The 23,506-nt window shown below is 36.0% G+C and overlaps 3 long non-coding RNA genes across 6 annotated transcripts in view; 1 reads left to right on the top strand and 2 right to left on the bottom strand.

Annotated features, from left to right (window-relative positions):
- Window positions 1-4,504, top strand: part of LOC112642027 (uncharacterized) — a 58,061-nt gene extending 53,557 nt beyond the window's left edge. For all 4 annotated transcript variants that reach the window (XR_003124990.3, XR_003124988.1, XR_003124991.3 and 1 more), the window contains exon 3: window positions 4,245-4,504. This is a non-coding gene — a long non-coding RNA (uncharacterized LOC112642027). The remainder of the gene's footprint in view (window positions 1-4,244) is intronic.
- LOC125753270 (uncharacterized) overlaps window positions 1-18,510 on the bottom strand; it is a 30,222-nt gene extending 11,712 nt beyond the window's left edge. The window contains exon 1 of the long non-coding RNA XR_007404672.1: window positions 18,432-18,510. This is a non-coding gene — a long non-coding RNA (uncharacterized LOC125753270). The remainder of the gene's footprint in view (window positions 1-18,431) is intronic.
- On the bottom strand, window positions 4,071-6,780 carry LOC125753271 (uncharacterized). The gene is made up of 2 exons (XR_007404673.1): window positions 6,726-6,780; window positions 4,071-4,632 (listed from the first exon to the last, which is right to left on the bottom strand). It is a non-coding gene; the product is annotated as an uncharacterized LOC125753271 (long non-coding RNA).
- Window positions 18,511-23,506: the final 4,996 nt, after the last annotated feature.

Raw genomic sequence — 23,506 nt, 5'->3', positions numbered from 1 at the left:
AAAATAATTGTGCTGAGTGGAATACACATTGATGAATACGTGTATAACAATTTCTAAAAATTATCAAATTAATCTATAGTGAAAGATCAACAGTTATCAGGAGGCACTGTGGTGGCATTAAGTGGGCAAAAAGAAAAGGACTCCAAATATGTGAGGAAAGTGAGTCTTAAAGACACATTAATTAACTTGATTGTGGTAATATTTTCAAAGGTGAGTATATGTATCAAAACTTATCAGATTTTACATATTAAATATATAGTTTTTATATCTCAATATATTTCTATAAAGCAATACAAATTATACAGTTAAAATAGGAGCAAAAGACAGAATTCTTAGAGATGAATTTAAATAATTTTTCACAATGATTCTATAAAATGCTCTAGAATGACATATATTTAATAACCTCAACTGCTATCACACATGTTTTATAAATATTAATATGAGGTGGGTCATAGACATAAGCCTAGAAGGCTAAAATTATGAAGTGTCTAGAAGAAATCATAGGATATTATCTTTTGGGTTTTGCAGTAGGCAAATATTTATTAAACAGAACAAAGAAAGCACTAACCATAAAAAATAATATATTAGACATCATAGAAATAAACACTGTCATAAAAGACATGTTTAAAAGATGAATAGGCAAACCACAGATTGAAAGAAATGTTCTCAATATATATGACACTGGACTAGGGCTGAGAAAAAAAAAAACCCTCTTACATGTCAAAAATAAAAACTATTTTAAAAAATGGGTAAATGTTTGACCAGATACCTCACAATGTACTTTATATGAATGGCAATAAAGCCATGAAAAAGTGTTCAATAGTAATTGAAGAGATACAAATTAAATCAATGAGATACCATACATTTATTGCTAAGATAAAATAAAACTAAACCCTGACATCACCAAATATTACAAGGACATATTTGATACAACTGAGTTTTTTTTTTTTTTTTTTTAAGATTTACTTATTTTGGGGAGAGAGAGAGAGAGAGAGAGAGAGAGAGAGAGAAGGAACCAAAGGAGAGGGATAAAGAGAATCTCAAGCAGACTCCACACTGAGCACAGAGTCCATGGTAGGGCTTGATCTCACAACACCAAGATCATGACCTGAGCTGAAATCAAGAATTAGTTGCTGAACCAACCAAGCCACCCAGGTACCCCTAAAACTGAGATTCTTATATACTGGTGGGTAGGAGTAAACCAAAAGTAAACCAATTTGGAAAAACATTGGAAGTTTCTTATAAAGTCATACATATATCTATCTCTCAATCCAGGAATTCTTTTCATGTGTATTTTCTTTTTTTTCCTTAAAATTTTTATTTATTTATTTGAGGGAGAGAATAAGCCACAGAGAGAGGCAGAGGGAAAGAGAGAGAGAGAGAGAGAGAGAGAGAGAATGAAGCAGATTCCCTGCTCAGCAGGAAGCCTGATGCAGGGCTCAATCCCAGGACCCAGAGATAGTGACCTGAGCTGAATGCCGACACTTAACCAACTGAGCCACCCAGGCACCCCTCCATGTGTATTTTCTTTTAACAAATGAAAATGTATGTCTTAAAAAAAAATGGACACAAATTTTCATAGAAATTTTATTCCAGAAGTCAGAAACTGGAAATATTCCAAATGCCAACAGAGAATGGATAAGATTGAGGTGTCATACAAAAAAGTAGAATTCATCAACAAAAAGATATGAACTACCATTATGTATAATAATATAGGTGACTATGTCAAATTATAATGAGCAAAATAATTCATATACAAAAGAGTACATAAATTATGATTTCATCCTTCTAAAATTCTAGAACAGATAAAATTAAACCATGGTGAAGATATCTTAATGGTGTTTGTCCCTGAAAGGGTGTATGATTGACTTGGCAGGGACACAAAGGATGTTTCTCTTGTGATTTAAATGTTCTATAACTTGATATGAATGTATGTATTTTTAAAACTTATCAAATGTCAATTATGGTCTGTGCATTTGGCTAAGTATAATTTATACTCCAGGAAAACAGATTTTTGAAATATTACATATTTTTCCTCATATTTAAAAAATTCTAAAAATTCTAAATGGAGTTTTAAAGCTTTTAATTATGAATAAGGAACTAACATATTGGTCCCTAGCTTCAATTTATATACAACAATAAGCCTTATTTTTACATAACTTTGTACTTCCTGATTAGAGAGTACAAGTTATTGGAAGTATAAAAAAATCATTAGAAGATTGACTTAAAAGTCTGTAATCCTGGCATGTGCCATCACAAGAAACATCTTTTTCTTCAAATTTATTTGAAATGTAATTGACCTAAAATTCTTCAATTATTTCCTTCATTGTTTTTGTCTTTTTATTAATAATATATATACATATTTAAATAAATCAAATAATTTTAAAAGCTTCTAAGAAAAAAACAATGGTCTCTTGCCTACTCTTTTCATCTCCCAAAATATGTGTATTGCTACTTCTTGAATTACTTACTATAGATAGATTCTATTGTCTATTATCTTTTTAAAATGCTGAGAGGCTCTCTTTCTTGCTTACATAAGCCATCTATACTTCTGCTACTCATACCTTCCTACTATTCTTTTTAAAGTTTTATTTAATAAAGTGATAGTTAGGACTTAGGGTATTATAATTGTTCATCTATTTATAACTATTGAATGATTTCTTTCTTGAATTATTTAGTTTATTCTGCAATTATTTATTTCGTTTAATTTTTGTACATATCAGCTAAAACTCCCCTCAATATACTTCAAAATATTTTTCAACAGTTAACAATGCTTTCTTTTCAATATCTAAACCCACAGTTTTTAAAAGTTTCATTCTCCAACCAACTTTTGCCCCCCTCTCCTTCCTGTAGTTAGCTGTCCTCTAGCAGCAAGTTTGAAAAGATGGCTCTAAATGTCCAGAGGACACATGATATCCTGGAAAGTTGCTGTTACTCTCCTATGCTGGCTCCCATTTCATGATTCCAGATCTTACTCTTTCATTCTCTAGCATCATCTTTCCATTCTCTTTGTTTTTGTAAGTTAACAATTTCTTTATTGCCTCCTGTAATTTCAAATCTGCTTGGGGGAGGATAAAAAGGTAAGCACATATGGTCACTAAACAATGTTTTGACAAACTTCCTGAATATGTGTTTTGTATCATTCGCTATCATCGTTCTCTTAATGAGTAAAATACCATCTCTAAGAACAAATGCATAAATTATTTTGATAGGTTTTGATGCATGAAAAATAGCAGTCAATCAAGGTTATGGAGTCAAAGGACACAGAACTACTCATTATCTCCCAAGCCAACCTAAAAAGTGTCCTGAATCCATTTTTACGCATGCTCATTGTTACACTATTTGTACGTTTATTTTAAAGGCAATTAATCCTTAGTAGAAATATCTGGAAACAGTGATCTATCATGATATTTTTATAGAGAAATACATATGATTAAAAGTAATTAGGCAATTACAGGCGACGTGAATGTTGTGCCCAAGATTACATATCCGAGAAACCACAGAGGAGCCGACACCGATGCAAACACATGAGGGTTTATTTACAAGCTGGAGCTTGGGTCCAAGTGTACCCGACACACTTGGACCCCGAGGTGGGTTCCAGCTTAGTATTAAGGGCTGGTCTAGGGGACCTCCAGAAGGGGTGGAGCAATTCCTCAAGTTCTGTTTACATTTTGATATGGGGCCTTCAAGGGCATTGAGCTCTGTTCTCATTCTGATATGGGGCTTCCTAGGGTGTTAAGCTGTAAACTTTTTTTTTCCCCCTGTAACTGAAGTAATGTAAATTTCAGCTCTTATTCACAGGGGCCTGAGACTGTACTTGTGCTAACGCTGAACCTAAGGTGGAATGGCCTTAATTTTCTTGGCCTCCACAGTGAACATAAGCACTTTCTGTTTGTTATATCCAAAATTGAATTAAAAGTTTCTATATTGTTGTTTAGAAAGGAGGCAAAGTTTTGTAGGTAAAATGATTTTGAATTACAAAGTATCACTCAAAAATGGAAGCTTGTCTATGTTCAACACTGAACAAAAATATTAATGTCATTAGCTGGAGTGATCTGTCTACGCAAATGGAAAATAACATGCTAAAACTTTATTTTTTCCTTTTTTGGCAAAGAGATGGGTATAACAGATAAGGCTTGAAAGGCAGATAAAACTGAGTCACTGCATGAAAAAGTAGTAGAACATCTCAACTACCTCCATTTTGACTTCAGTCTGTACTGTGTATGCGATTATATTCTTTTCAGCAGGTAAAAGACCTGGTGGGCCAACCATCCCATAAGAGAACCCAAACTAAACCTTCAAGCTACAGGTACTATGCTGGCACCAGCAAGAACCCCTGTGATTGACCTCAAGACAACGATGGACCTGACCTGCATGTACCCACCTATCTTGGCCCCACATTCCCCTTATCTAAATCCAGAAGTAGTCTCATCATTTTGGAGACAGTCTTTGAGATGTTAGTCCCAGTGTTGACCTCATTGCAAATAAATTCCTTTTTGCTTCATCACCAGTATTTTCTTTCTCTTTGGATGATATATATCGCAGAGAGTGGCCAAACTTGGCCAGATGCTCTTGTTCCCTTGGGCCCCGGTTACAAAAGGGGTAGGCAGAGATAAATAGGAGCTTGATAACCTAGAAAGAAATAAGAGGGTACCAGTACCAAGACCTCAGGAAGTTCTGGAGGGAGGAGTGGCTGCAACTTGACAGAAAATAGACTATTGATAACAACTATAATTTCAAACGAATTTCAAATGCATTTCCATTTTATTATAAATACAATTAATTGATTTACCGACCAAAGGTGGTTTTGAGATATGTGACTTTATCTGAAATACATGAATTTGTAATCATTAGTCCTTTCACGATTGCGTGCAAAGCCTTGTGCTATTTAGAAGTTAAAGAGCTAAATAATAAAAATCCATATATGGAAATGTTATAATATCCATGTAATTTAATTTTTTAGAAGAATTAATTCTCAACTCAGACCAATGAAAAAGGAGTGTAGGTGTTGTGCCCAAGATACATATCCGAGAAACCACCAAGGAGCCGACACCGATGCAAACACAGGAGGGTTTATTACAAGCTCGAGCTTGGGTCCAAGTGTACCCGACACAGTGGAGCAGGGACTTGAAGTGGGTTTCAGCTTAGTTTTATGGGCTGGTCTAGGGGAAGGGCTGGAGGAATTTCTCAAGCTCTGTTTACATTCTGATATGAGGCTTTCAAGGGCATTGAGCTCTGTTCTCATTCTAATATGGGGCTTTCTAGGGCGTTAAGCTGTAAACTTTTTTCTTTTTCCTGTAACTGAAGTAATGTAAATTTCAGCTCTTTTTTTTTTTTTTTTTAAGATTTTATTTATTTATTCATGATAGTCACACAGAGAGAGACAGAGAGGCAGAGACACAGGCACAGGGAGAAGCAGGCTCCATGCACCGGGAGCCGACGTGGGATTCTATCCCAGGTCTCCAGGATAGCGCCCCGGGCCAAAGGCAGGCGCCAAACCGCTGCGCCACCCAGGGATCCCTGTAAATTTCAGCTCTTATTCACAGGGGCCTGAGATGGCTGTACTTATGCAAACGCTGAACTTAAAGCGGAATGGCTTTAATTTTCTCGGCCTCCACATAGGGACCAAGAACAGGTTGCCTCAAGACCCCTTGGCCACTTGGGCTTGCAGATCATGCTTGAGCTGAAAACAATCCAGGCCTGAAAGACTCTGGAAGAAATTTTGACCACTCCTCTCTCTCACTGACAGGCCTAAAAGAATTTAGGTAGAGAACCCACTCCGGAAGAGAGCTATTTCCATAGGTAACTATATTTTAATATGAACTAGGGGACATCGGGAGGAATTTAGCAGAGTCTGTTTGTCAAAATTGCCCTCCCTACACCATTGTTTCCGTATGGCCCAGAAAACATTTGCTTACCAAACACTGACTCTTTTTCATTTTCCTGTGAATTGCATTTTTCCCCTTAAGTCCTCAGACCCATACTGTAAGCAGAGTTGAGTCAGGGGAAGTATTTTAACCCCCAGCTATTTTTCCTGATCTTAGCCTTACAGGCTATACTTATTGCAGAACTTCCTAAGAGATGTGGGATTATAAAGAAATGCAAAAACCTCAGTAGTTAAGGATTTTAAGGGAACAAAGGGAATGCAAAAACTAACAGTCTCTCCCAAGCCAGGAAATAGTCTCACTGTGTCAAAGACAATAAATCAATGGTAAAAACTCCCAGTGCTGGTGCAAAAGTGCTCTTTCCTTACCTGAGATAACCAGCCAAGACCCCATTCCAATTTATATAGGCCCTTGGAGCATGCTCTTAGTCTCTTCTTGCAGAGAGTTACCTCTGCTTCATTAGAATGTTAAAGGCTCCGTCCTAGGAGCAACACAGGCTTCATCAACATAACACAGGATGCATGTTTTTAAAGTATTCCTGTGCAAACTGATGCCCGCCTTTATGGCCTTTATGTGCAGTGACAAGGTTGTCCTTTCTGAATATTTATCCTAATCCTAAATAATAGAAACTCACTTGGGCTGCCTGGGTAGCTCAGTGGTTGAGCATCTGCCTTTGGCTCAGGGCATGATCCCAGGATCTGGGATCAAGTCCTACATCAAGCTCCTCTCACAGAGCCTGCTTCTCCCTCTGCCTGTGTCTGCCTCTGTGTTGCTCATGAATAAATAAATAAAATCTTAAAAAAGAAAAAAAAAAAAAAAAGAAAGAAAGAAACCACTCACCCTTGTCCAGGAGCCACAGCTTTGGCAGTTATTTCCCGTGATCTCTTTATTTGCTGTAAATAAAGTTTCTTTTATGTGACAACTCCACCTGATGTAGTCAGTCTCTCTAACTCATGGAGGAACAGTCATGTTAGTTGGATTATACTACCCTCCTCTTAGTTCGGTATGACATATATATACCTTGTTTTGCCTGTCTTTGGAATTTTACGTCTCTGTGGATTCTCTTTACTTGTGAAATTTGATTTTTCTCCTGGTAATCTGTTTGATGTCCATTTAATTTTTAGTCCAGCTAGAGCTTGGAAGGGCAGAGAGTGTTCTTCCTGCCACATAAAAATATTGCTCCCTGTTCTGCAAATTTAAAGCAGAGATAGAAGAGAGAAGCAGCTGCCCAGAGTACTCAACAGGAAGACAAGCTGACCAACTTTCAATGGGCAGTAAGGCCATTTCCAGGAACATATAACAAGTAACTAGTGACAGCATTTTGTGCAGTATATTGGCAGGATCAAATATATCTGATAAAAGCTCTAAATTAAAAATAGAAAAATTAAGCAACTGCAAATAGTGAATTAAAAAAAATAGCGTAGGCACCATTATGAGAGGCATATCTAACACAGAATTTTGGTAGAACAGATATACCAAAAACTCATGAAACACAAAGAATATAGTCAATAACAAGTGGGTAATATAAAGAGAAGGTAAAACTGGACCAAATAAAATGCAAACATTCTTTTATTCTAACAGTTTCATAGATTTATTGGAGGAAGAAGAGAAATTCCTTTTATACATATATTATTGCCTTGTATAATTTGTATAAGTTAATTATATAGAAAACTAGATATAATCATCAATTTGCAGAGAACAGACATCTTCAATTAGTCCTTAAGTCCATGTTCATATATTTCTGAGATCCTGTTATAGTCAGATATCTGTACTAGATAGATGGAATATGTCTATTGGCATATGTAGATTCATGTGCCAAAAGTGTGCAAAACTAGATGAACAATCTAATATATGAGAAATTGCTCCGATGAGATGTACTTCTGACGAGATGTTCTATGCTGCACATAACAAAAGCTGTATTTATTTTTAGAGTCACAATCATCCTACAAGTCAGAAAGCAAGGGTGATAGGCAAAAATCTCAGGCTTGGTGACATCCCATAGGTGGTGGTTATTGTCTATGTCTTTCTTTTATAGGCAGGGTTACTGAACTACACAAGAGTAGTGAATTCACAGTTGAGCCACAAAAATTGCTGGAGTCAGAGAGACAGACAAAGTCAGATTATAGGAAAGAATGCTAAGGGTAGGTTCCCAAATTGAAAAACTGCACACTGAAATTGAATACAATCTATATCTGGAGGATTTAGATGTGAGTCTAAAAGTCACGGAGTCAAGAAATTGGATAGGTAGAGGGAAACTATGCAAAACTGGGGCAAGCACAAAAGGCATATTTTCTTAAACAGATGTCTCAAATCTTGGCTGGCAAATCACAGTTTTCTTACATGCCTGGCAAATACATGTTAAAGGATGTTTTGTAAAAAAATAAAAATAAAAAAATAAAGGAGGTTTTGTTTTATTTTTATTATTTTGAAAAAGATTTTATTTATTTATTCACGAGAGACACAGGCAGAGGGAGGAGAAGCAGGCTCCATGCAGGGATCCCAATACAGGGCACCATCCCAGGACTCAATCCCAGGACTCAATCTTGGGACTTCAGGATCTCACCCTGAGGCCAAGGCAGATGCTGAATCCTTGAGCCACTCAGGAGTCCCTTAAGCTAGCTTTAAGAGATGTCACTTAGCACCTATTAGGGTGGGTATTTTTACAAAAAAAAAAAAAAAAAAAAAGATGCAGAAAATAATAAATGTTGGTGAAAATGTGAGGCAAATTAGAACCTTTATGCATTGCTGATGGTAATGGAAAATGGTGCCATTGCTATAAAAATAGTATGATGTTTTCTCAAAAAAATTAAAAATGGAATTACCATAGAACCTAGCGATTACACTTCTGGGTAGTATACATACAAAAGAAATGAAAACCGGGATCAAAAGATATTTGTACAGCCAGTCACAAAAGGACAAATATTTTATGAGTCCACTTACATGAGGTACCTAGAGCAGTCAAATTCATGGATATATAGAGTAGAATGGTGGTTGCTGGGGATGGTGGGCAGGGAGAAATGGAAAATTAGTGTTTAATGGATACAGTTTCAGTGTGAGAAGAGGAAAGTTATAGATATGAATGGTGGTGGTGACTGTACAACAATGTGAATGTTCTTGATGCTATAGAACTCTACACTTAAAAATGGTTAGAAATAGTAAATTTTATGTTTGTATATATAAAATTACAATATGAAAAAAGAAATAAAATATCACTAACATTAAAAAACCCACCTAGCAAACATTAGGTAGATCTAAGTTTATGGACATGAGGATTTAAAATATATAGTTTAATATTTTAAATTGTAATACATCATGCTATGATCTTATTTATGAAGGCCCGTGCTATATATGCTTGTATGATGTTGCTTACCACTTGTTCTATTCAGTGCATTTGAGATCTGTTGATGTCTTGGTTCAGAAAGAACTACCTTGTTTTGCTTTTAAGGGGTCAGTGTCTGTTACTGCCTGACCAATTAGGTGTCCCTAAGCAAAATATAAAGCATGTCCATTTTAGCACACAATCTGATGCCATCCAAATGACTATCCCAGTCTTTTTTCCTTACAAAAGTCTTTGTTCTAAGCAGTCATTACCCACAAAGTAAAAGCAGTATGCAGAATACAGTAGAGGATTTTGAACAATAAAAAAGACCTAGTCCATATTTAGAATTCTGGAACCTCTTGGGGGTCGTGTGTGTGTATGTCTGTGCATCTGTGTGGTGAAGAGAAGGGAAAGAGATGTATATAGTTACTATTCGGGATTCTTGTCAGCCTTTCTCAAGAGCTCTGCTCCAGGTGGATGTGGTACTTCTACATCCTTCTGTAACTTCTATCTAGTCAATTCTCTTTATTATTTGATGCATAAAAAGCAACGAAATTATACTGGTGGAACTACTTAGAAAGCGGACATGGTAGGTACAGTGCTCAAAGCCATATTGAAATTCATTTTATCATGGATGCATTTAAATAGCATTTTACTTTGTGCAGGAGAGGCTTAAGTTATCAATGTTTCATTCATTTTTAAAAATAAATAGGTCAGGTTTTATTTATTTAAAAAATATTTACAATATCGAGTGGCATTTTAAGAATTTTCAATGATAATAGTCAATAAAGAATAATTATATCAATTGGCTTGCACATATACCCTCCTAGATATATTGGATAGAGTCCTTTTCCATATGCTACGAAATTAATAAGTAGTTATTGAGTACTTAATAGTCAGCAAAAGTTCTCCTGGTCAATTCTGTTCGTCAGTTAAAATACAAAAGTAGACACAAGACAAAGAAGTTGTGTTATGCACAGCAAGGAACAAAGATTTAAGGTCCTGACTACCTAAAGTATATAGTCTACTGGAAAGCATGATATTGAATAATAATTTACAGAAGTAATTTAATCTCATGAAAGATAAAGAATAGCACTTGAGAAGACTATCTGATGAAACCACCTATTTAATACAGGGAGTGAGAAGTGAGTATACATGAGAAAAATTATATCTTCCACTCTCAAAAATGGAGCAAACATAGGAGGAGTTAGCCAAGTACACATATCATGGTGGGAGACAGGGAATGTCACAGACTGACAGATTGGCAAGAACATGCATAGAGGCACATTGGAAATGTTTTTCACATGGATCAAATATAATTAACAATATTACCTATTGAGATAGAAAGTAATAATATGCCATAGAAAACTTCACAGGAGTCTAAGTGCCAGGTATACCTCTTTACTCCTTCTGATGAAAGAAAGCATCCTGAGGGTTTCTTCCTTGTTTCACTTAGTGTCTTATACCACTGCAGTTTGAGTGACTAGTACTGTGATCAGTGCTAAGAAGCACCCTAAGGGACAAGAGAGAGACCAGGCAGCTGAATAGTGGTCTAGCATCCTTCCCAATAGAAAGATGACATTTTTAGAAGCAATCTGAAGGCACTACTTGAAATGGTTCTTGGCTGGAAGGCTCAGAAATGCCTAAAACTCTTTTCAAGTAACAGTGACTACCCCAAAAGATTTCTCAGAGCAATATAAGAAAACAATGCATGCTTTCATTCACTGATATAAAATATGTATGGAATTTTCACTGTATACTAGGCACTATTCCAGATACTGGGGATAGAGGGCTGAATGCATTAGATAATCACAAAGAATAAGTAAGGTGTCTCATTATTGTTGGGCACACTTACATTTATAACCCAAAAAGTGGAGCTCTCTGATAGTCTGATGAAAAATTTGATAATTAAGGTTATTTGGTTGCATGTAGCAGAACATTATTCTGATTAACCTAAGGAGGTGCTGAAGGGGACTCATCTGCATAGCTTTCAAAAATAAAGAGATGGACCATCACACTTTGGGAAAATGACAAATTGGAGACACCCCAAGGATCATATTAGCACAAGCTTCTGAATTATGTCTCTAAGAGACTACTACCAAATAACTCAGTTCAAACTATGTTCTACCTCTTTATACCTATATTTAAAATTAAATTTTCCAGAAAAAAATATAATTGGTTCAGATTGAGTGAACTCAGTTCAGAAAGACACATCTCTGGGCTTGACAATTGCTTTAGAACCACATAGAATTGCTAAAGAGCTCTTACCCACATAAAGGGGTATGTAGAAGGAAGGGGAAGAAAAGAGGACAGCTAAACACATCAAACAACTGATGTTCACTGCAAAACAGCTTAGCCTAGAGGCCTACAGAGTGCTACACAGTGTGGCTTTCCTACTTCACCTCCTTTTGCTGCCAAGACACAAATATGTAGTGGAATCCAGCATATGGATGAAATATTAAGAAGAGTCAAAGCAGATATCATGCTGAACAGACCTGCTCAGAGAAAGTACTCAGGGCTGCACTGCATATCTAGCTGTGTGGAGAGAAGCATAAGTCATGAGCATTAAGTCATACATTCATTTACTCTTTCAGTGAATTTATGGAGTGATTAGTCATTGGCATTGGGGTTGTTATCTGTAAACAGAATGAACAAGATGCTTAATGTCAGGGAGCTTCACAGGGAGCAAAGAGAAGATTCTTGGGCCATCTGCAAAGTTTACCAAGCCATATGCTCTTATCCTTTCTTATGGTAAAAGGGTAGAGAAAACAGAAGAGGATGATTAAGAATGATGACATGTTCTAACCTTTGCCTTGGCATCAGAGTGAGATGGAAGACTCTAAGAAGGAAATAAAAACAGTGTTCAAATATATGTGCCTTTAGTAGTTACCTCACCTAGTAGTAAATATGACCAAACCAGCAGAGGGGGAGAAGTGGATATGGATAATGATGGATATTGATATGCTTAAATAAGCTTTGTGAAGGGTGAGGGGTAGGATTATGAGTATAAACTATACACAGAAGAGTGGGTCATTATCACATGTAGGTTGTATCCTGAAAGCTAAATTCATTTCTGTTCTCCAAGAGTCTAACTGTACACAGATCCAGTGTCTGTAAGGCTCTAGAACTATCTCTAAGGTAATTTTGCTTCTTTACTTATTCACATGTAACTCAAATTGTCACCAGCTTCTCCAGTCTAACCCTGCCAAATACCTCCCAAGCAATTTCTGAGTTTTTGAAATATTGCCTGAAGGCAATCCTAATCAAATCCCAAAGCATCCTCTGGTCAGAAACTCATCTTGCCCCTGCATGGCTATCTCTGCCATAACCACAAGTGATTCCGGATAGACTACTTTTTATTTGGACAGCAGTGACTTTCACTGGTCTCCTCGGCTCCTAGCCCACTGCAGCTCTGGGAAACAATCATGCCTGTGTTTTCCCACAGAACTGAAAAGACAACATTTTACCTTGTGAAAAGACTTACTTGTGGTTTAGAAATAATAGAAATATAGACAAAGGACTACTCAAAGTCACCACAGTTGAAGGCCATGAGCTCAAACTGATCTCAGAGTCCTACATCAGGTTGGCTGCTTTTCTAGCTTCTGAAATATCTTCAAATGGCAGAAATCAAGTCACTACCATGAATACTCTGCCACCTTTACTCCTCAGATCCCAGGCTCAACTGGACCAGAAGAAAGAGGGGATCTTTATACCCTTCAGTCTAAGATCCAACGCTTCTATGGATTGAGAATTCACTATTTTCTAGAATGATGATGGTTGTAGCGAATAGAAGGCATTATCCCTCATAAATGTGAAATCAGGCTTCACAAACTCCAGAAATGATAGTCTGATACCACATTTATCATCCTTGAACTTATTAATTGCAAATAATACCAAATATGAGATCTCATGGTATTAAAAAAAAAAGACCTCACAGTATAAATTTCATAATGCTATAGCCAGTTTTGGGAAGCAATATTAGATAAGGTTAAAAGACTATGAAGTCAAGTTCCTTAGTTTTGAGTCCTGGCTCTATGGCTTACTAGATATGTGACAACACACACCTCACTTCTCAGTTTTCTCATTGTAAATTAGGGATATGATACCTGTTTTATAGAGTTATTGAGGGAATTAAAAAGATTAATGTATGAACTTAGTCAAATTGTACTTAGTACTATAGTGTGGCTGTATAATAAGCATTATGGGAGTGATAAGTATTATTATTATTGTTATAACTGTTTTCTTCTCTTGCATGAATTGATGAGAAGTTTAGGATTTACACATTTCCTATTCCTTCTGTAGTCTAGTTTTTTTTTTTTTTTTTTAAGATTTATTTATTTATTTGGGGGGGGGGGTAAGGACAGAGGGAAAGAGAGAGAATCCTGAAGTGGATTCCCCACTGAGCCCAAACCTGACATGGGGCTCAATCCCAGGACCCAGAAATCATGATGAGCCCAAATCAAGAGTTGGCCGATTAATGGACACACTCCTGCTGTAGTCTAGTTTTGGCTCTGACAGCTCCTGTGCAAAAGTTTGGACATAAATCCATATGTATAACCCAGAAACAAATAATAATTTTCAGGCATGACAAATTTTAAGTCCATGGGGCACCTGTATGGCTCAGTGGTTGGTTGAGCGTCTGGCTTTGGCTTTGGGCAAGGCATGCTTCTTGGGGTCAGGGCATGATCCTGGGGTCCTGGGATTGAGTCCCACATCAGGCTCCTGGTGGGGAGCCTGCTGTTCCCTCTGCCTATGTCTTTGCCTCTCTCTCTGCATCTCTCATGAATAAAATAAATAAAATTGTCAAAAATTAATACATTTTATGTCCACATTTTGGAAAAGAAAAATGATTATTATACAGAAATATAGTCTGGCTAATATACCCAAGTTACTTTATCAAACTACATTTAAACCTAAGTTATAGCATAAATATTGGGTGGCTGCACAGCCTACAAATTTTTCTTATAGAAAATTTTGCAAGAAGTATTTGTCTCACATCTTCATAAATAAGGAAGCTCAACAATTCAATACTTTTAAGAATCAAAGAAAGCTCTCTCCCAAAATAAATCCCATTCTACGGAAACTGCTTTACAAACATCCACATCAGTAGGATTATCCTCATCCCAAAGCCTTAGCAGTCTCCTCAGATCTGAGAAAACTTTAATGTGAGTCCCTCTCTGGGCACCCAGTGCAAATTATACAATTTCCTCATTCCATCACCTTCTGTGTATGTTCCTTCCTTGTAACAGAGAAGGCCCTCAAACTTTTAAAGCCTTTATTTGCACATAAGGAAACTAAGGCACAGAGTGGCTAAAGTGAGTTGCTCAAGATCTCACAGGTAGTAAATGATAGCATCATTATTTGATTCTTTGGATTCCAAATTCAGTGATCTTTGTCCAGGTGACTCTCCTTAGGAAGGTTTGTATTATTTTAAATTGTAACGCAGATTTTTTTAAATTAATTTATTTGGGGGGGGTAGAGGCAGAGGGAGAGTGAGAAAGAATCTCCTGAGTGTAGAGCCTGCTGCAGCACTCAACATGGGGCTAGATCCCACAATACCAAGATCTTGACCTGAGCGGAAATCAAGAGTCAGTCACTTAACTGACTGGGCCACCCAGGTGCCCCAAAACTAGTTGTTTTTTATCTCAGTTCTACACATAAGAAAAGTGAACCTCATGGAAGTAAAGTAACCTGCCTAAATTCACATGGTTGTTAAGCCTTCAAATGAAGTGTATTCACAAACATTCCCTTTCAATGTCCCTAAATATACGTGAAAGTTCGCCTTGTTAGGAGAAAATTATTTGATCTTGGAATAGATTTACTCTTCCATGTTATATGGGTAAGACACATGGTTTTGACCCCATGAGTGCAGCCCTTTAATTGAATGACATACTCAGTGAAATTCTTCATTGATCATTACTGGTGTGAATCTGGTATCAATTTATATTGAGCCCAAACCACTCACAGAGACTGCTTATTAGTTGGGTGACCATATAATTTATCATCTAAATCGGATGCTTTCACGAGTAAAAGTGATGCCATTAATAAAGATATCGGGACTGCAGAATTAACTGGGACTATCCCAAGCAAACAAGAATGCATGGCTAACTTTTAAGTAGCCTATGAACAGGACCATTGGCTTGCAATAATGACATTGTTTCTGGTAAGGAAAAGGCATGGTCATTCCAGGACCAAAAAATGAAAAGAATCTTATATTATGGAGGCAGATACCCCCTGGCAAGTTTCATCAAACATGCTTTGTTTACCAAAAGAGCAGGCTTCATAATTTAATCATAAGTACTTCCATTCATCACTAATCCTCTGAAGAACAGAAAGCTCCTGAAATGTGTTTTAATAATAAATATTTTCATGTAGCTTCAATCTCCTCACTTCTCCATTTATCTGGTCAGTGGAATCATAATGCTTGCCTTGTTAGACTGTGAATAGATTCTTCTAGCCTGTCTCCAGCCATGTGTTTACTAATTTCTTCTTGCTAGATGGCCTGCAGAGCAGAGTCCTGATTTCAAACACTATCTCCAAACAGAATGGCAGTGGGGGGCCAAAGGAATCTACCAAGGAAAGCATATCTGCAGGATGTTTAAAAAAAATTATAATGGTCTGTCTTGATTTTGATGCTAATCTCATGTTAAACCCTACAGTGTTTCTTGAAAATAATGGCATGGAGATGAATTAAAGGAATTTTACTCTCCCTAGGACCTTCTCTTCCTTGTTAATGTATTTATTAGTACTACACATTTAGGATTTATTAAACTGTTTTTAAATATTAAGCTGAAAAGATTGGTCTGTCAATTAACTGAAAACTTGAACAGCAGGCAACTTTTATTCCAGTTTGTATCACTATTTCTTTCATACGAGTTTAGCTGAAGGCAAAATTGTGGATTCAGCAAGACTTTTTTTTTTATATTCATCTAGCCTCTTTCAGTGCCTGTTTCTTCCACTTTATGTCTTCTAGGGCTCTTACTGTTACCTATGGTTGCAAGATCTTGGTCCCTCTGCACTGTCACGTGATAATTTCATTAGTTCTAACTAATATAAGTCGAAGGTACTCCTCCTTCTTCACATTTTTAGAGTAGGCTCTTCAAGTGTCCAACTTCCACCAGTGAAACAAATCCCTGAGAGTGAAATTTCAGACACTTGTAGTAAGTACTGCCAGTAACCTCTGGAAAGCTCTGTTACAAACCATCATTTTTATACAACGGAGGTGATACTTGCTCGTTAAACAGATTTGTGTAATTGGCAAGCACTGATGATTTGCAGATCAGAGGAGGAGTCATACAGGGGACTGAGACGGCTTTCCACCCAGAGACAGATATTAATCAAGAGCAGTTATGAGAGACACAAACCAGAGATAAACCACTATACTGTGAGGCTTCTTGAGAGCAGAGGGTATGTTTTACATGTGCTTTCTATCTGTCTTTGCAACTGGCTCAATGGTGAGCACACCTAATTCACTCAGGATTTATTTGTACACGTGGTTTTGTTGTGTTTTTGTGGGAAAAGGAAAAAAGGAAAAGTAAATGGCAGAGCTGGGATTTGAACCAAAGCCTGTGATTTTTGCCATGAAATCTCCATATAAATTGACTATCGTGAATGGATTGCTTTTGTTGTTTCCCTCCTTTTGTCACCTCCTTATGTACTTATGAAAGAAACCAAGATCAAAACTCATCACTCTAAAAAGGTGATCTGTAAAAACATTGTTTCCTTTTTACAAAGAAATTTTCAAGTAGATGGCCTAAGGAGTTTCTATATTGAATATCAGCTTGAATCTTGAGCTTTTGAGCTTTTGAGCATCACTTGTCCAGTGAGAGAGGTCTGTAGCATATAAAGAATTGGGGAATGAGTTTCTGATACACAAACTTTCCAGTTTCATCAAGAATAACTGTAGTTGGTTCTTCACTGTTGGCTGATGGTTGAATGAATAAATATATAACAGAGGCTGTTATAAAAAATGTGATAGTCATTCATTCTGTTCACTGGTATTTGCACTTTTACTATCTGCAGGTATATTTTAGGATTATCTTTCCCCACTTCCTTACAGATATGGCACTTAGCCAATGAAATGTGACCTAAAATATGTTCCCTGGTGACACAGTCACCTTTAAGATTCACTTTCTGGAGCACCTGAGTGGCTCAGTATTTAAGCATCTGACTCTTAATTTTGGCTTAGGTCATGATTTCAGGGTGGTAAGATTGAGTCCTGTGTCAGGCTCCATTCTTGGTGTGGAGCCGCTTAACATTCTCCTTCTCCCTCTGCCACCCCCTTCCCCACCATTCTCTCTCTCTCTCTCAAAAAAAAAAAAAAAAAAAAAAAAAGAGAGAGAGAGAGAGAGAGAGAGATTCACTGTTTCTTCATATTATCACAGTATTAGAGAAAGATGCCAGTTGGTGGGGAACCTGTCATTTCATGTTCCTGAGTGAGGATGATGTGAAACAGTCAAACTGTAATGAAAATGTATTGTGAATCTGAAAGAAGCTTTTGCCAGTTGAAGCTATTTGTTGTCTAGTCAATTCTGATATCCAGTATAGATTCATCAGAAACCAAAGTTAACACTACCTTTAATTGAACTACCAAGTCATTTCTATCTAAACATAATAGGAAGAGAAGTTCTTGCTATGAAGAGAAGACCCAGCAATTTAATTCCAATTTCCTTCCAAGTGCTATCTACTCGAGCCCCTTGAACTACAAAGTCATTTCTAGCTAAACATAAGAGGAAGAGAAGTTCTTGCTATGATGAGATGACCCAGCAATTTATTTCCAATTTCCTTCCAAGTGCTACCTACTCTATCTCCTTGTACGGCAATTAAAAAAAAAAAAAAAAGAAAAAAAGAAAAAATGCCAAATTGGATTTAAATATATATATATATTTATTTATTTATTTAAATATATATATTTATTTATTTAAATATATATATAAAATATATTTATTTATATTTTATTTATTTAAATTATTTATTTATTTATTTATTTATTTATTTATTTATCTCACTTGAATTTTACAGCAATCCTATAGATTATACCTGATAGGTATTTTTTAAATTAACATCTTATAGAAGAGTTTTAGATTTATAGAAAGCATATGGAACATAGAATTTATAGAAAACGTATAGAACATATGGTTTATAGAAACTCCTTTCATAGCCCAGTACATTTTTTAGAATTAATGAAGCAATACTAATACATTATTATTATATTTTATTCAGATTACCTTAGTTTTTCCCTAGGGCTATTTTTCTTTTCTAGGATCCCATCCAGGATATTCTATTTCAATTAGTTGTGATGTCTCCTAGGTTCCTTTCAGATGTCATAGTTGCTCAGAATTCCCTTGTTTTCGATACTCTTGGCAGTTTAGGGGAGTTAGATATCTTGTGGGATATTCCCTGGTTTTCTGTCCCTGATGACCTGAAGTTTTTCTCATGACTAGACTGGAGTTACACATTTTGGGGAGGAAGGTTATAGAAGTAAAGTGACACAATCGTCACATTGTAACAAGGGCACATTCTACAACACAGCTTATCAGTGTTGACATTGATTTTGATTAACTAGCTGGGGTGATGCTTGTCAGATTTCCTTCCTTTCTATATTGGGAATAATTCGAATGTATAGTCCATAGTTAAGAGGTTAAACATACCTCACATTCTTAAAAACAGTTTCTACATAAATTTGAAACTATTTTGCATGGGAAATCTATTCTCTATCCATTTTTTATTTATTAAATGCTTTATTTATACCAGTACAATACACTTGAGTAATAATCCAATAATACATGGTTCTGTTAGTGAAATCATTCCAGCTTTGGCCATTAGTAGCTCTTTCAGTTGGCTCCTGTGTCCTTTTACACACATATATCATTGTGCGTTGTGGATTTTATTTATTTTTTTAAGCATTTTATGGCATCTGTAGAATAATCTACACTTATCTTGAACATTTTTTGTTCTAGGTCCTATAATAAGTTATTTCTCCAAGAAATCTTGGTTACTTTTATTGGAGAACGGTATTAGACATTAGAAACTATGTCCTAGGTGTGTTTATTGCTACTGGGTGCCATTGATTTTAAGTCATCTCAAGGAAATATATACTTGTATACAAGCTCATATATTCGTACATATCTATAAATATTTCCGTTACTGGTTCTATAAATATTAAGCTAAAATGAGTTCGTATTAATGTTCCCAACTTTCATCCATTACTAAATGGATACTTCTAGTCCTTTTTACTTGCCTGTAACATCTCACTCCAAAAGTGAGAAACCTGATTTTCAACCTAATGGTGTTATTAATCTCATATTATAGATATGGACACTGAAGATTAGAGAAATATTATGACTCACATAAGATCTATAACCAATTGGCATTAGCACCCAAACCCAAATGCAGTCAAATTTTTTATTCTAAATCCAGTGCCCTGAATCTCTTCATCCTACATCATGCTTTATAGGATTTGTGGATATCATGTGTGAATTGAGAGGTGTCTTTGATATCACCTCTAAATACTTAAAGTGAAAAAAAATTAAATACTTTAAGAAATATGTAAAAGATCACATAAATGTTTATAATGAAGGTATTCAATCATACAAAAAGTATAAATTGTGGGATACAGTATTCCAGCTGCTCTTTTAGACACTTGGGTGCAACTGACAAAATATGAAAAACCCATGCCCTCACAGTCAGTTATATATGTCCTGAGTTGAAATGTGAAAAAGAACAAACAAATCAGAATGGATTAGCATGAATTTTCTTAGTCTGCCTTCTGTTTTTTAAGCTAGCTAAAAAATAATGCTACCTTGGTTAGCTTAATTTTTCTCTTTAGTTGCCAGTTACTAATAATATTCATGAGATCATACCCTCACTTAATTTTCTATACATTGGCAATTTTTCGATACCACATGTTTTCAAAGTCTGACATATGCTATTTACACCTTTCTATCTGTATGATAAACAGTTATTTTAGCTTTATTTTCTCTAGAAAATTGTTAAAGCTCTTTGTTTCAGTCTGACTACAGTTAAGATTTCCTACGATTATAATCTCCTTCTCATTCTAGTGGCATCTTTGCATCAATTTCAGGGCATCTTTAGACTATTATTAACACAGTCATCTATCTGGCATGACTTGAAAGCAATTCTGCCAAGAGGCAGGGAGACTAACCTTTGGAAATCCCTTCAAACTTCAGGTTAATGCTCAGAAAAAAAAAAAAATGTCCTGGTAGATTATATGTAAGGGGTAGTAAATCTCCTTTCTTAAAGTTTATCAAGACCAGTCTATGGATTTAAGCATCAGCTCTGATTGAATGATACCTGAAGATGAAGAAATGTTCCACTAATCTCTGATTGCTCTACTTTCAGTTAGCCTGCAAGCATGCTCAAGTGCAAATATCCTTTGAGTCCTGACTTGTTCTCACACTGCCATTGTCAGGTTATTCCTGTAGTCACCTTGCTGGTCTCCTAGTCTCTCATTTTGTTACATCCACACGCCAGATTAGTCTTTAAAAAAATGACTTTCATTATATTGCATTGAAAACCCCTCTTGTTCTTCATTTCCAGAATCTTGACCTTTTTCAGAGTAGGATTTCTTTTTTCTATAATTTTCATCTGACTTTTTGAAGGCATTTAAGTAGTTCCCAAACTTCCCATCTTCTTATATTTGAATCTTCCTATGCTCTTCCCAACCATATTGTATATTTGCTGCAAGCCATATGCCTTCTGATTCTTGATCTTTACACACTGCCTTGTGAAGAGCTGAGAACAGGGCAAGTACTCAACCCAGAGAAGCCCCTATTTAAAATCCTTGACATTTGTCTTTACTTGCAATAGCCTATCCATTTGCTTCTATGCTTGAGAAAGCTATTGTGGAAAAATTAATTCAGAGTTTCAGGAGAATATGTGGATCACAAATTTAGGAAATAAAGAAATGCTTCCAAGTTATGGCATCATTTATAAATGGCTGGACTACTTACTGCAGTGTGTCACATTTCTTCTTTTTTTTCATTGTACTTCATGTAAAGTATATGAGTTTCAGAATCTAAAAGACTTAGGGATAAATTGCAAGCCCAATTTACAGTTGTATGGTTTTACACTACACAAGGGAAAATACTGTGAGTACCAAAACACAGGCTATTAATGTGTAAGTACTGTTTCTAGTTATCATATATAATATCTTTCATTCCTACTTTTAGTCTTTATGTCAATATGGAAACTAAAACATTCTGAAAAATATTGAAAAATCAATGATTATTTAATTTATCCTCTGTATTTTACAAGTGAGAGTCTGAAACAAGAGAGGTCAATTGACCTGTTCACATTCATAAAAGGAGTTAGCCATTCAGAATGCAAGCCAGGTCTCTTGAGCCCTGGATCACACTTTTCCTGCTGCTGTTTCTTTCCCAATTTACCACTTATTATTGTTCTCTCAGTTACTGTCCACACTGCTTCCTCTATTCAACCCTCACATAGTGTTGCTGATCAATCTTTTCCCTTGCTTTGGTAGTGTTGAGGGAAAGAATCCTCATCACTATTGCTTTTCTCTGCTATATACTGGCTTTGATGGTTTTTTAAGAGCAACTTCTAAAACTAAAAGCAGGAATTTCACTTATATAACAGAATTAATAATGGACTGCACTGACAACAAGATAAAAGCATTTGAGCAATAAAAGGGCCATTGATACAATTACACCCCAGGACCCCATTTTACAGATAATGTTTAGAAAAAGAACACATAGTTACAAAAGACACTTCCATGATTTTGTTTTCTCTAGTTGATAATATCCAGGATTAAATTGTGTTTGAAACAAATGTAAGTCATAAGAACTGTTTTCAATCCGATCTTTTCTGCAAATGTATTTAAAGAAAAATTTTCAGTTTCTTGATAGAAAAGTAAATAATTTCAAAGGAGTAGCAGAAATATAAACTAAATCATAGAGAGGAAATTGAGGGGAAAAAAGGCACACCTAGGATTAGTATAATAGAAGCCATCGAACCACCAGCACCAGGTTTTCCTTAGATGATACTTAGATCCCTTGGCTTTGGAGACCTTCTCTACATGATGGGTATGATGATAAAAGTGGAGTCCATGCTTTCATAGTCATAGTCATAGTTCATAGTCATTGGTATTCTAACTTTTCTCATTAGTGCCTCCTCAGCTCCTATAGCACCTTTCTTGGTGAATTTCTTGCTCTTTGCAGTCCTATCTTGTTGCATACTTCACCATGCCAAAAATTTTTCTCTTCTGTTCTGATATTTGAGATTTCTCATATTTGCTAATACATTCATGAATAAGACTAAGAAAATGCAACATAGATTTAGAGCTTATCTTTGCTTTTACAGCGGTCATTTTCATGCTAAAGAATAGGCCACTCACAGGTCACAGCAAACCAATGTATAATGTCTTTTTTTTCCTCTTAGATGTGAATGAAGTTAGTATACATGTGTTAGTGTAATCCTCAGGTTTCCATTTATTTCATAGGAAGCATATGACATCCAAGACTTTAGAGAGGTAAAGGCCAAATAAAATGACTTCTCATTATCAAACTATAATTTAAGACTCCCTTTATGTTGCTATTAGCCCTTTTCTTATACCATAGTGTTCTCAAAAATGTTCAAGCAATAAAAATCTTTAAGGGAAGAAATGCAATGGGAAGGGAAGTAAAGAACAGACGACACTAAGGAGGTATCATGGAAAGCATGGTAGATATAGGCTAACAGCATCTGACTATGAATCCTAGCTCATCATTTACTACCTGTGGGAATTTACACAAACCACTTCACATTTCTGAACTCCCATTTTTCTGCCCTCTGGTAAAATGGAAGTGCTAATACCTCCTTTGATGACTGAATGAGGTCAAGCACAGGACTCACTAGTGCAGGCCTACAATTTATTATAGTTCACTGCCTTTATGCCCCAATTATTAGGCCACTGATTAAATAAATACAAAGTCACAGTGCTCATGTAGCCCTTGTGTTCCCTTTCACCAAATGTCTAGGCCCATTTTACTTACTCCTATTTTCCAAAACATATTTTTAACTCTTAATATATTGAATTAAAACTCATATATGAGGGATGTCTGGGTGGCTTAGCGGTTAAGCACCTGCCTTTGGCCCAGGGAGTGATCCTGGAGTCCTGGGATCGAGTCCCACATCAGGCTCCCTGCATGGAACCTGCTTCTCTCTCTGCCTATATCTCTACCTCTCTCTCTGAGTTTCTCATGAATAAACAAATAAAAAAATAAAAAAAAAATGTATATGGAAATGTAATAAAAACAAATATGTACAGTTTAATGAATTGTAAAGT

The sequence above is a fragment of the Canis lupus genome, chromosome 21 (assembly GCF_003254725.2).
Source record: "Canis lupus dingo isolate Sandy chromosome 21, ASM325472v2, whole genome shotgun sequence".
Classification (NCBI taxonomy): Eukaryota; Metazoa; Chordata; class Mammalia; order Carnivora; family Canidae; genus Canis; species Canis lupus.
This window is presented reverse-complemented; position numbering and strand designations above follow the sequence as displayed.